This window comes from Cibotium barometz, chromosome 50, assembly GCF_041138505.1.
Source record: "Cibotium barometz isolate CiBa-2024 chromosome 50, ASM4113850v1, whole genome shotgun sequence".
Classification (NCBI taxonomy): Eukaryota; Viridiplantae; Streptophyta; class Polypodiopsida; order Cyatheales; family Cibotiaceae; genus Cibotium; species Cibotium barometz.
The window spans coordinates 38448128-38460318 of record NC_141095.1 but is presented as its reverse complement, the minus strand read 5'-3'; positions in this window follow the sequence as shown (position 1 = coordinate 38460318).

Below are 12191 nucleotides of genomic sequence, written 5' to 3'. Positions count from 1 at the left end.
ATCAGGTCATGGTTGTGGCCACAATTCTTCCATATGGCCACAACCTTTAGATCATCCCTTTGGCCCTTGCATTCTTTAGCCCCACTTATGGCGCACATTAGCTATTTTCTTCAATATGTGCATTGGGTTTAGTAGATGATTAATTATAGCATCACTCCAATAAGCCTATGAATGGCCATGCCTATGTATACACCCTTGCTTTTCTTTGGCCTATGGTTGGCTATGCATAGCCAAGCCTATTCATGGTCATGCCTATGTATACACCCTTGCTTTGCTTTCTCGTGAATAGCCAAGCCTCTACATGGCCAAACTTATGCATAGCCAAGCCTAGGCCAAGACAAAGCAGGGGTGCTAAGCATACAGCATTCCTTTACCTTGGCCTACCTTCTTAGCTATGCATAGCCAAGCCTAGGCCAAGGCAAAGCAGGGTTGTAGGCTTGGCTATGTATAGTCAAGGTTGCACATGGCCTTGCCTATGCATAGCCAAGGCAAAGAAAGGGCATAGGCTTATGCACAGGCAAGCCTAGCCCACCAAGGCAACTAGCCCAAGGCAAAACAAGGGAGTAGAATTGGATTTGTCATAGCCAAGACCATGCCCTTGCTTTGCCTTTGTCTAGGCTTGACTATGCATAGGCTTTGCCATGCATATGTCAAGCATCATGCACACATGCATTTGACCGAGTTTAGCTTTATGTAGGTGCACATACCGACACTTGGGGCATTTGCAATGCCATATTTTGGCATTGGTATATGCACCGATAACCTATCATTCCCTTGTAGTGTATTATGCAAGTGAACCAACCCATAATAGGATTTTATAGTATTCAAATAGTACCATGGGAGTACTTCTTATTGAAATAGCACCAAGGGAAATTAATATGGTGATGATGCATTGTAAACTATCATGTCCACACTATACTATGTACTATAATAATATTAAGACAAAGTTCTATAGGAAAACACGATGGCAAAGTACTATGACATGTGGACCTACAAGTAGTGGCAATACTATGTACTTAGATAGTACCTTAGCTGTATTTTCTTCTCAAATAGTATTATGGTAAAATGGTATGGCAAAGGATTCCAAAGAGTAGTGGGAGTATTGAGTAAAGACATACTACCTAAGGATACTATTTTTCCCTAGAAATATGGCATTAAAGTACCGTGTAGATTCTCTTTTGTACTATGTACTAAAATAGTATTATTGCAAAGTGCTATGGAAAACTAGTATATTTGTGAACCCTATAGCATAGGAGTTTTGTGTACTGAAATAGTATTAGGGGAAAGTATAAAGAGAAAGGAGTATGACATATAAACACTACAACAAAATGAGGGTATAGCAATGCTTTTATAACTAGAAGGGTACGAAGATGTCGGTCCTGTTTTGCTGCTAGAAACGTTGCTATCGGCACACTTAGGTAGTACCCGACATACATTGGGAGCTCCTGGTGCATGGCTCCTAGTGCCTGTTGGTAGTTACTGGCATGCCTATGTAGCACCTAGCATACATTGGGTTCTCTCGGTGCATGTCAGTAGTTACCGGCATGTATTAGAAGGTATCGGCATGCCTAGGTAGCATTGGCATGGATTGGGTGCTCCCGGTGCATGTCGGCATGCATTGGAAGCTACCGGCATGCTTAGGTAGTAGCACCTGTCATGCATTGGGTGCTCTCAATGCATGTCGGTAGTTACCGGCATGGATTGGAAGCGACCAGGATGCCTATGTAGCACCTGGCATGCATTGGGTGCTCTTGATGCAAGCCGGTAGCTTTTGGTGCATGCCGATACTTATCGGCATGCATTGGAAGCTATCAGCATGCCTACGTAGCACCCGACATACATTGGGAGCTCCTGCAGTGCATGCCGGTAGCTACCGACATAGTTAGGTAGCACCTAGCATGCATTGGGAGCTCCTGGTGCATCCGGCATACTTAGGTAGCACCTAGCATGCATTGGGAGCTCCTGATGCATGTCGGGAGTTACTTAGGTAGCACTCCGTATCCATTGGGAGCTCCTGGTGTATGTCGGTAGTTAGTGGCATACTTCGGTAGCACTCGGTATGGATTGGGAGTTCTTGATGCATGTCGGTAGTTATCGACATGCATTGGAAGCTACCGGCATGCCTAGGTAGCACCCGACATACAGTGAGAGCTCCTGGTGCATGATGGTAGCTATCGGCATAGTTAGGTAGTAGCACCTAGCATGCATTGGGAGCTATGCATAGTTAGGTAGTAGCACCTAGCATGCATTGGGAGCTATGCATAAACCTCATGTATGGGGCTTATACATAAGCCTCATGTATAAAGCTTATGGACGAGGCTTATGCATAAAACCTCATGTATAAAGCTTATGTACTCGGCTTATGCATAAGTTTTATACATAAGGCTTGTGCATATGGATTTATACATGATGCTTATGCATATGGCTAATGCATAAGCAACGTGCATAAGCTTATGTATAAGGCTATGCATAGAGGCTTATCGCTAATGCATAAGCTCTTCTTAACAAATCAGTGTAAAATTGTTGAGTTGTGAGCTCTAAAAGCAATTTGTTTACAACCCTTTGTTTGGTTGAGGAATACTCCACATCTGGTCATCATCCAACATGTTGTCATCCAAACGGATAGCCTCTTTGCAACATTGGTTAAAGGTCTCAAGATTTGATACAAGGATTAAATTATGTAAGCCATTTTTCTTTAGCCCCATTGTAAAACATTGTTTCACTTGAGCGTCATTCAATTTTCCCTATGGTTCATACCATAAATCCAGAGTTTTTATCCGAAGGATAAAATCTTGAAAGGTTTTATCAGTTTTCCACTCAATTAAGTAAAGCTCACATGATGCGCACAACCAGTGACCTTACCTCGAGAACCCATAAATGAAAGCTATCTTCAAAGTTTTGAAGTTCACTTTTTTTCAGGCCGTAGTGTAGTAAACCATCGCGATTGGCTTTGCCTGTTAAGTATAATGTGAAAGCTTGAACCTTAGATAGGTAATCAATAGCTCCAAATCCATCACAATGTTGTTCAAACACCTGCATGAACTCATATGGGTTCGTGGAACCATCAAATGTATTCATATATTTGGATATTTCCTAGGCAACATGTTTAAAGACATCCCTTGAGCTATGTGCAGCTCCTTCTTGGCCTAGGACATCTTTTAACCCATGAGCAACCTCCCTCTTTATGCACAAGTCTCATGCATAAACCTTATGTATAAGCCTCATGCATGAGGCTTATGCATTTGGTAATGCATAAGTCTCATGCATGAGGTTTATGCACTACCCTTATGTACGAGGCTATGCTATCCATAGAGGGGAGAAAAAATAACAAATCCTAAAACTTACAAACCCTATAACATGTAAAAGCATAAGGGAGGAAACATAAAAGGGAGAGATCTCTTACCTAATGAGGCTTGTTTGTGTGGATAACCTACAAAATCAAACCAAATAAAGAAAAAAAAGTATTAGTAACCCTAATAGAAAGCATATACAAAACCCTAATCTCAATAGAAAGCATATACAAAACCCTAATCTCAATGAAAGATTTTGCATAACATAGAAAACTTATTGAATCTTTGTTTTTCCCTTCTCATTACAGCTTAATCCTAACCCTAGCTTCTACATAGAAAACATAATAGAGAGCTTTGATGGAGAGATCTCCATCAAAGCTCTCTATTAGGGTTTCTATGTAAAAGCTAGGGTTAGGGTTAAGCTTCAATGAGAAGGAAAAAAGAAGAAAAGAAAAACTTAAAAGAGAGGAAAGAGAAGGACAATAATCACAAGAAAGCTTTCATGGAAAGCTTGTTTGCATAGGAGATGAAGGAAAAAAGAAGACATGCCTTGCTTGAGTTTGAGAGGATAGGGTAGGAGAGGTAGAAGAGATAGATTAGATATGAACTTGCAAAAAAACCCAAGGTATCAATGTTAGGACATTCAAATGATAAAATCGGTGCGATGGCAAAAGAAGCCAGATTACTTTTTCCAGGCCATGCTGTTGAGCAGCGTCTTATTTTTTTACAGTGTAGCATCGTTTTTCGCTGCTAAAAATGCTGCTGCACAGTGAAAAAATACTGCTAATAGCATTGCTGAGCATCGAAAAAGTGCTGCTACGCAGCGAAAAACCATTACTAAGCAGCGCTTTTCTGCTCAACAGCATTAAAAACCCTGACCCTTCCTCTTCCAAAACCCTGTCGTGCTCCCAAGGTGTTGTAGTGAAAGTATTGTTTATTGTGTACACTATACTATGTAGTATTGAACTAGTTCTATGACACATAGTAATGTGGTGGCTAGTATGCAAGTGAACCAAGACACATTAGGATTTCATAGTATTAAAATAGTACCAAGGCAGTACTTCTCATTAGCATAGCACCAAGGGAAAGTAATATGGCAATGATGCATAGTAAAATATTATGTCCACACTATATTATGTACTATGATAGTGTTAAGATAAAGTACTATAGTGCATGTTGAATATGAATGTCTACAAGAAGCATTGAAAATGAGCTTCTTCTACACACAATAGTGCCTCTACATGCATATATTGTTTAAAAAATGCTATGTTATCTATTATACCATGTGGTGAAAACTACAATGGGTACTAAAATAATATTGAACATTGCTATACTGTACTTACAAAAGGAAACTATTCAATAGTAGAAACTAAAGGAAAATTATGAGCAAATGAAATCCATGAGCATATGTATTAAGGACAAAGCAATTGGATATATGTACCTTTGCTAGCTCTAGAAAATGGATTGAATGGGATTCATATTGTTTTATGGCAACTTGCTTCCTAAAAATGTCTTTCTTGTTTAGAGACATCCTAGTATTGTGCTTCCAGAAATCCACCACACACTGCCCAACCTCAAGGCTCAAATAATCAATCCTTTGTTTTCAACCACCTAAGGCCCACCTGAAATCTATGCTCTGAATGTCCACACGATGTTTCTTCAAATTCCTAGGCTGAATGCTGAGAGCCTTTGCAACCTTCACTTATTTGAATTTTGTTACTTGTGTTTGCAATCATGTATAGTGCTACCCTCTTTGCTTCCAACTTATTGTGAGTACGTACACCTTTGACAAGACTAAGAGACCTCTGTAAATTCTAAATAATCATGGTCGACACGTCATGGCCAAGAAGTGTTGTTACATTCGTTATATGCGTTACATGCATGGGTGACATAGAAACTTCCTCAACACATCATCCTTTGTGTAAAGTCATGGTTATGCATGACATGTGTGAAATGCCATACCAGTGACAAAGCCAAGTGCTACTTATTCTTATCAAAGCATGTTGGTTGCACATTATCATCTTTCTCCACTCCTATATAACCAACTTGAAGTTGTGACACTCCAATCTCTACATTAATAACTAATTGTGAGCATGATCCACTTGATTATGAGTGTTCCATCCTACTTGCACAAAGGAAAAATTAACAAACTGGGTGTAGTGTACTGGACTTTAGTAACTCATGTGAGACCTTTGTGGATAAATTTCTCAGAACTATAGACCTTTGTGGATAAATGTATTAGATCTATAGTATGACTAATTATAAATGTTGTGTAAAGTGTGCATTTTTAATTCCAAAGACTTACCACCATGAAGAACAAATACCCACACAGTTAAGAATTATACTAGATCATAACCTACAGATTTCTATTGACTTTAAAAGCTTGTGCTGTGCAAAGTGTAAATGCATTATTGTATCACACAGAACAAATCCCCACATTCAAGGATTAAAGCAATATAAAGCTTATTTAAGTTTAGTAACTCACACAGATTGCAAGGCTTATCTTTGATTAGTAGGTCTCCCTCAGGTTACCTTTGATGGAAAATTATAGTTCTCCCTCAGGTTACAGACTTGTATTATGGATGGAAGAGAGAGAGAGAGAGAGAGAGAGAGAGAGAGAGAGAGAGAGAGAGAGAGAGAGAGAGAGAGAGCAACAAGAGAGGAGAGGGTTGGCGTGGGAGATGAATTCAAATCTCTCCACCACTTGTGCAAATTCCAAAGTACACACCTCTAGCTATCTTCTATCCACCTGTAACAAGTAGGTTGTAGATTTATCTCAAAGAGAAAGAGAGAAACATGATAGGGAAAAGAGCGAGGAGAGGGTGAAAGAGCCAAAGAGAAATTTAATTATTCCCCACCATTTTTATAATAGACAGCGTGCTGGACGCCACATGGAGGTATCTAAAATTAGTTTTTTAAAGACATAGTGAAAAAGCTTAAAATATAAAAACACTCTATTTCCATAGTTAAAAAGTAGTCATATTAGTTTTTTTTGGCCAAAAAGAGTATTTTTTATGTTTTTATATTTTTCAAGATTTTTGACAAGAAAATAGTAAACTTACAAAAGAAAAGAAAGGACATGCATGATCACCCTTTCATGCTTCCGCCCGACATGCTCATGAAACAAATGACAAATTTAATGCAGGAAAAATTTTCCTCATGGTTTCCTTTTGATGGGCAACCTATCCAAGAAAAATGGTAGCAAGCATCTTATTTTAGGAATTTTTAGAGTTTTGGTTTAATTTATGATGGGAAAAAACAAGAAAGATATCAAAAAATGAGTTCAAAAATCAATCTTGATTGTCATGTTTTTTATAGTGCTTACATGGTTGATTAAACACTACTCCTTTTTTATAGTGCTTACATGGTTGATTAAACACTACTCCTTTTAAATTATCCAAAAGATAAAATAAAAGTCCTAGTATCTTGATTTATTAATGAGCGAAGGCATCCTAGTGAACATTTTCATTAAGTTTAGCTCTTAATTCTCAAGAGCATGCATTACATTTAGTTAAGCTTACATTTTCCTTTAGCTCTTGATTCTTTTTTTTTCCCCCTTTTTTGTGAGATGATACTTACATACAGTTCCACCCCTTATAGTGGAGTACGGGGGGGAGGGACAAGCTAGATCCAAATATGTGCTAGGACTAGCATGTAGAATTCCCCATCTCTATAGACCGTTAAGCTATGTCCCCAACCCCTAGCTCTTGGTTATCATAATTTGCATAAAGTTAAAAGCCCGTGGGCTTCACCTAAAAATACGTAAGTGTTTTTAGACTAGTTTTTTTAAAAAAGCCGTAAGTTTATGAAGAAAAAGGAGTCATTTTATTCACAAAAGTATGTAACTGTAAGGGTTTTTTTTAATACTCCTTGAACGCATGTGATACATAACATTTCTTAATAGTGAAGCCCCTGAGCTTGAAAGGAACGCAAATGCAAATTATTGTTGATACTTTAAATTTTCCTTCCTTTCATGCCCATGGTTTCAAGATATGTTTTTGAAAGAATAAATGTTAACAATCATTTCATCAACCCCTTGGGATGTACATGCTTACTCACCCTCTTATCTTTGGGCTTGAAAGAAGTATTAAAATAATGTCATGCATGGTGGAACCTCCTACATGTTCAGTGTTATAAATATATACAGATGACATGCTTTAACTTTTGCAAAGGTCAACATAGTTGTGGGCTCTAATTCATGGGAGGTCTTAAAGTCTCAAATAATTATTGATCATGTGAGAGCTACTATGAAAGCCCATCAAACATTAAATCATGTCTTGTTGTTGGCAATGCATGGCTTCTGATAAAGAGGTGATCATAAAGAGGTGATCATCCTCACTATTGGGAAAAATAAAGGAATGTCATGGGATTTTTTCCAAGGAATGGGTGGATATAGAAATGCAAGAGGAATATATTTGCAAGGTGAGGGTGGAATCTACAAGGGAGGAAGTTATTAATGCACAAATTGTTATAATTTCTGCGCTCAATTTGATAAGGGGGAGTTGAAATCGAGTCATTTGGTGAGACGTCGCGCCCACAGACCCATGGGAGATGTGGGAGCGTTGGAACTCGGAATGATATACGCAGTAAATGGCTCATGATTTTTTCTAGTTTGTTCGTTTTCATAAATGACTAAAGCGGTGTGGTGTCCAATTGTGTGCATGGGCGGCGCTGTAGGCAAACACATTATTATTATTCATATTATTATATATTATATAGCTGCGTGGATGCTCGTGTAATATATGCGTTGGAATTGGAACCCAACGCAGCATATCAAACTCGACCTTAGGGTTTTGGGCATTGTCTTAGCGAGGATTGCGCCATCTGATTGAATGTCTTGTTGTTGTTGATTCATGCCATGCCCCTCGGGAACAAAGTTACAAAACCCTCATTTTCATTTAATGATTTCTTGAGCTTCGACCCAACAAAACGGTACTAAATTGACCTAATCCTGGGTGTTTATACACGTAGATGGACAGACTACACGTCCTTGAGTTGCTAAATATTGTTTATGGGTTTTAAAACACACATTTTGGCATTCCTATTGAGCTTTGGCTTAAAGGTACATGTCCCAAAGAAGGCACATTTCACACTCTCTCATGAGAGCATGGACGCATGTGGGAGGATCTCTACACGCAAATTTTGGGAAATGTATTAAGGGCATAACTCATTGTCCTCCCAAAATAACCCACAGGCCCACAATTCACGAGATCGTAGGGATTTAAGTTGGTGCATTCTACATCTACAGTTTGAGTGTGTTGTTATGGGACTAGTTGCAACATTAAGGGCTTAGCTTAGTCTTCCAAGAAAAAGAACGGTCAATTTGGGATGTTGGCAAAAAAGAAGGGGGGGGGGAGCTCTCAATTTGAGATGTTGAACTTTTATTCTTGTGTAGAAACTTTCCAAGGGCTAAACTCCACTCTTTGTGAAATGTCAACCTTCTTGTGTGACGTGAGATGGAGATCAAGGTTAGACCTTGTGGATGGTGTATTAAGTGCTAGCTTAGAGCTCCATATCCCAAAGAACCCACAACTCACATTCTCCCTAGGTCCCTCTTGGACATCTTTATGTCTACACGCAAATTTTGGCTAGTGTATTAAGGCAGTAGCTCATTATCCCAAAAGATCACAATATAGACATTAAATTTGGCATGTTCTCCAAGCTTGGCTCAATGTTCCAAGAGCTCACAAATGGTGATGGTAAACTTTTAGTCCTATGTACAAAGGCCCAACTCTACTTAGTACTCTATATATAATATCTAACTTCTTTTGTGATGGAGATTTAGATTCCACCTTATGGATGGTGAAACCTTACAATACATAGGACCAATGATCGAAAAAAAATCTTTTTTCTAGCCAATGAAAAAAAGGACAAAGTTGGAGAGTAATGAGTTTTCTTTAATCAAATTCCTACATTTTGCCAGTTGCAAAACTAAAAATGTTAAATTGCCATGTCTTCTTAAGGGCAAGGTCGAAGTTGAGCCTTTTCTTTTTAATTCCAACCATTGCAAAATACATGACATATTGGGTTTCTTAAAGCACTAGATAGGACCAATGCTTGGACGGACATTTAATTGTATTTTGAACCGCTTGGAAAAAAAACACATCTAAACTTTGACCTTGTCTTGAAGAAAACCGATTGAAATTTGACATTTCTATATGCAAAGCCGGCACGTCATAGGATTTTGATTATTAGACGCCAACCTTGTCCTATTTCTCACACGCTAGGAAAAAAGGTTTTTCACAAGGAGAGGAGATACTACCCATAGTGTACATAGGTAGGAGCTAAGGATAGTCACTAGTGGACATCCTTACATGTGGGGGAATTTTCCAAGGGAGAATTGGGCAATGCATGTTGGGGGCTGAGAGAGACCAAGTGAGGCTAGACGACGAAGGCCACACACTTTCCCATTGCATATTTGGGCTGGGTTGTTACAACACACAAGGTAAGACCCAAGGTTTGCGTATTTTTTGGCCCTACATCATGCAGTTAATAAGGTGAGCCCCGCCCGGGAGAGACCAAGTTGACTGGCCGTGGGAAACGGGCTCTAGTCAATGGTCTACAGGGGGTGGGGCCACGTAGTAGGTCGCCATTAGATTATCGCACCTTAATAGTATGCTCCCCTCGGTCATCACTGCTGATGACTCACGCCGGCCCACCCCGTCCCAGCCTGACGCACCAGTGCCAACGAACTGGCGGTGGTGGCAGCTGTAAGCATCAAACTAATCAGCCTCTTTTTCCAGTCCCACCTCTTGCTTAGCGTGTGTTCATGTGGACCGCATAATGGCTCCTCTCCCAAGAGTCGATTCTACCGAGGTGGCATAGTAACAAAGTCAATGCAAATTCACAACATTACTAAAGTGATGACGTCGGCCTTCATTTGAAGGCCTAGATAGTTGTCCTATGCTTTTAAGCTACCATCTTTAAAGGGTATTTACTTTAGAAGTGTTTACATACTCACCCCAAGTTTTAGGGCAGGTTTGGTGGGGAGAGCTCCCCAAATGTCCTTGTCCTTCATCATCGTACTAGGTGTCTATCTTTGTCGACCTTCTAATTCCGCTACCCATTGAGTCCTCATCTATGATAATGGGCGGGGAAGATCTCCCCCTTTTTTTCAAGAATCTCCCCTTCGGAGCAATTTATAAATGGTCTTCAAAATCTCATGTGAAGCTCAAATTTTGAACATTGTTATGATTTATCCTCTCATGAGTTAACCAATCTTTAAGGAAATATAGCCTTTACATCTTGGCGTTGATGCCTTCATAAGTTACAACTTGTAGTAGATGTGCTCTAATAGGAGAAAATTATGAGGACCATTTATTTATACTCACCTAGATGTTGAAACATGTACCAGAGCTTGTTTATAAATACAACAATGGTTATGCACAATAGTTGATTTTCTAGTGAAATGTAGGTGATTGTGGGCGCCCTAGGAAATTCCTGAGTTGCTTTTAAAGAAGCATCTTTTTGCATTTGGAGAATTAAAATTCATTCCAAATTGTATTTGGAGGCATTGAAAGAAGCAATGATTAGCAACATTAATGACCATCAGGGTCACAAGGTGAAGTGAATGGGGCCAGGAAGAGATACAGAGAGAGAGGGGGGAGGAGGGCATTGTCAAAGTCACCCACACAATAGTGAATTTAAATAGCGTTTTAGAGTAGTGAATCCATTTTGCTACATCAAGCCAAATGAGAAGAGAAATGAGTATATGACTTAAGAGAAATCCCTCTTAGAAAGAGAGCCATGAATTTCAATCAACAAGAAAATGTCCTTAGATTAACATAGCAATGTTGCTCTTCAAGAGTGTAATAACTACACTAAGCATTCAAAAATCATAAGAACCTTTTGACTGTAAATTTTATGATGTGTACTTTAAATAAAGGCTATTGGAATGTCACTTTGCCAAAAAGAAAAAGTTGCTTTATGTAAAATATAAGGCTTTTACTTAAAATAACTCCATAAAAAAGAATTTCAAAACAAGCCTATGAACACGCATGATGTATATAATTTTTCATACATTGATAGCTATAACATAGTTTTGTAAATGCCAATTAAAGTACATTGAGAAACTTTTGGTCTTATTATGGTCATTAGAAACCTATAATAATATGTATAAACACATTACATCATTCCATGGAACATCCATGTACAAATGCAGTGCACAAAGTGATTCAACTATACAAATCAATTCTCGTGCTTGATGCAAGTCACCTCTATGTTTCTTTGACTCCTTTGCAATAGTAACTATAGATTCTAAATGTTAATTATAAACTTGAAATCATCATGGTGGCGATATAGTAGGCATGTTATAGTAAGCATATTCAAAGAAGTATCTACTATTGAGTATAAAGTAGTGTATCTGATCTAAAAGCCTAAACTTAGATGTAACAATGTAAGGACCCAAAAAAACTACTAATGTAAAAGTAACTTATACAAATAATAAGGAAATAGGGAGAAGATAGTGTGGCTTCTCCTATTTCCCACATTAATTAGCCTTTACCTTCCCCATGTCATTTTCTCTTGGGTCCATCTCACCCACTTGACTCTCAAGCTTCACCAAATAAGTCCTCGACATCTCTCATGCACCCCAACCCCAAACCCCAAATATTCTTACAACACGCATCCAACATCCTTATGTTGTCCCTAATTATATAGTTATGGTGATATTATAGATGTGAGGAGGATAATTATGCAAGTTTCTTGGTGTTAATTGTCACAGGAGATGCTCGAGGGGTTTTGCTAGGTTTATGTAAGATAGCACATGATTTCAACAAAAATTGGTTATATTTTTCATGTTTTATGAAACAAACTTTTCTATATATATATATATACATACATACATAGGGGTGTTCTTCATTGAAAAACATGGAGAAATCAATAAATCTCATCCAAAAAATT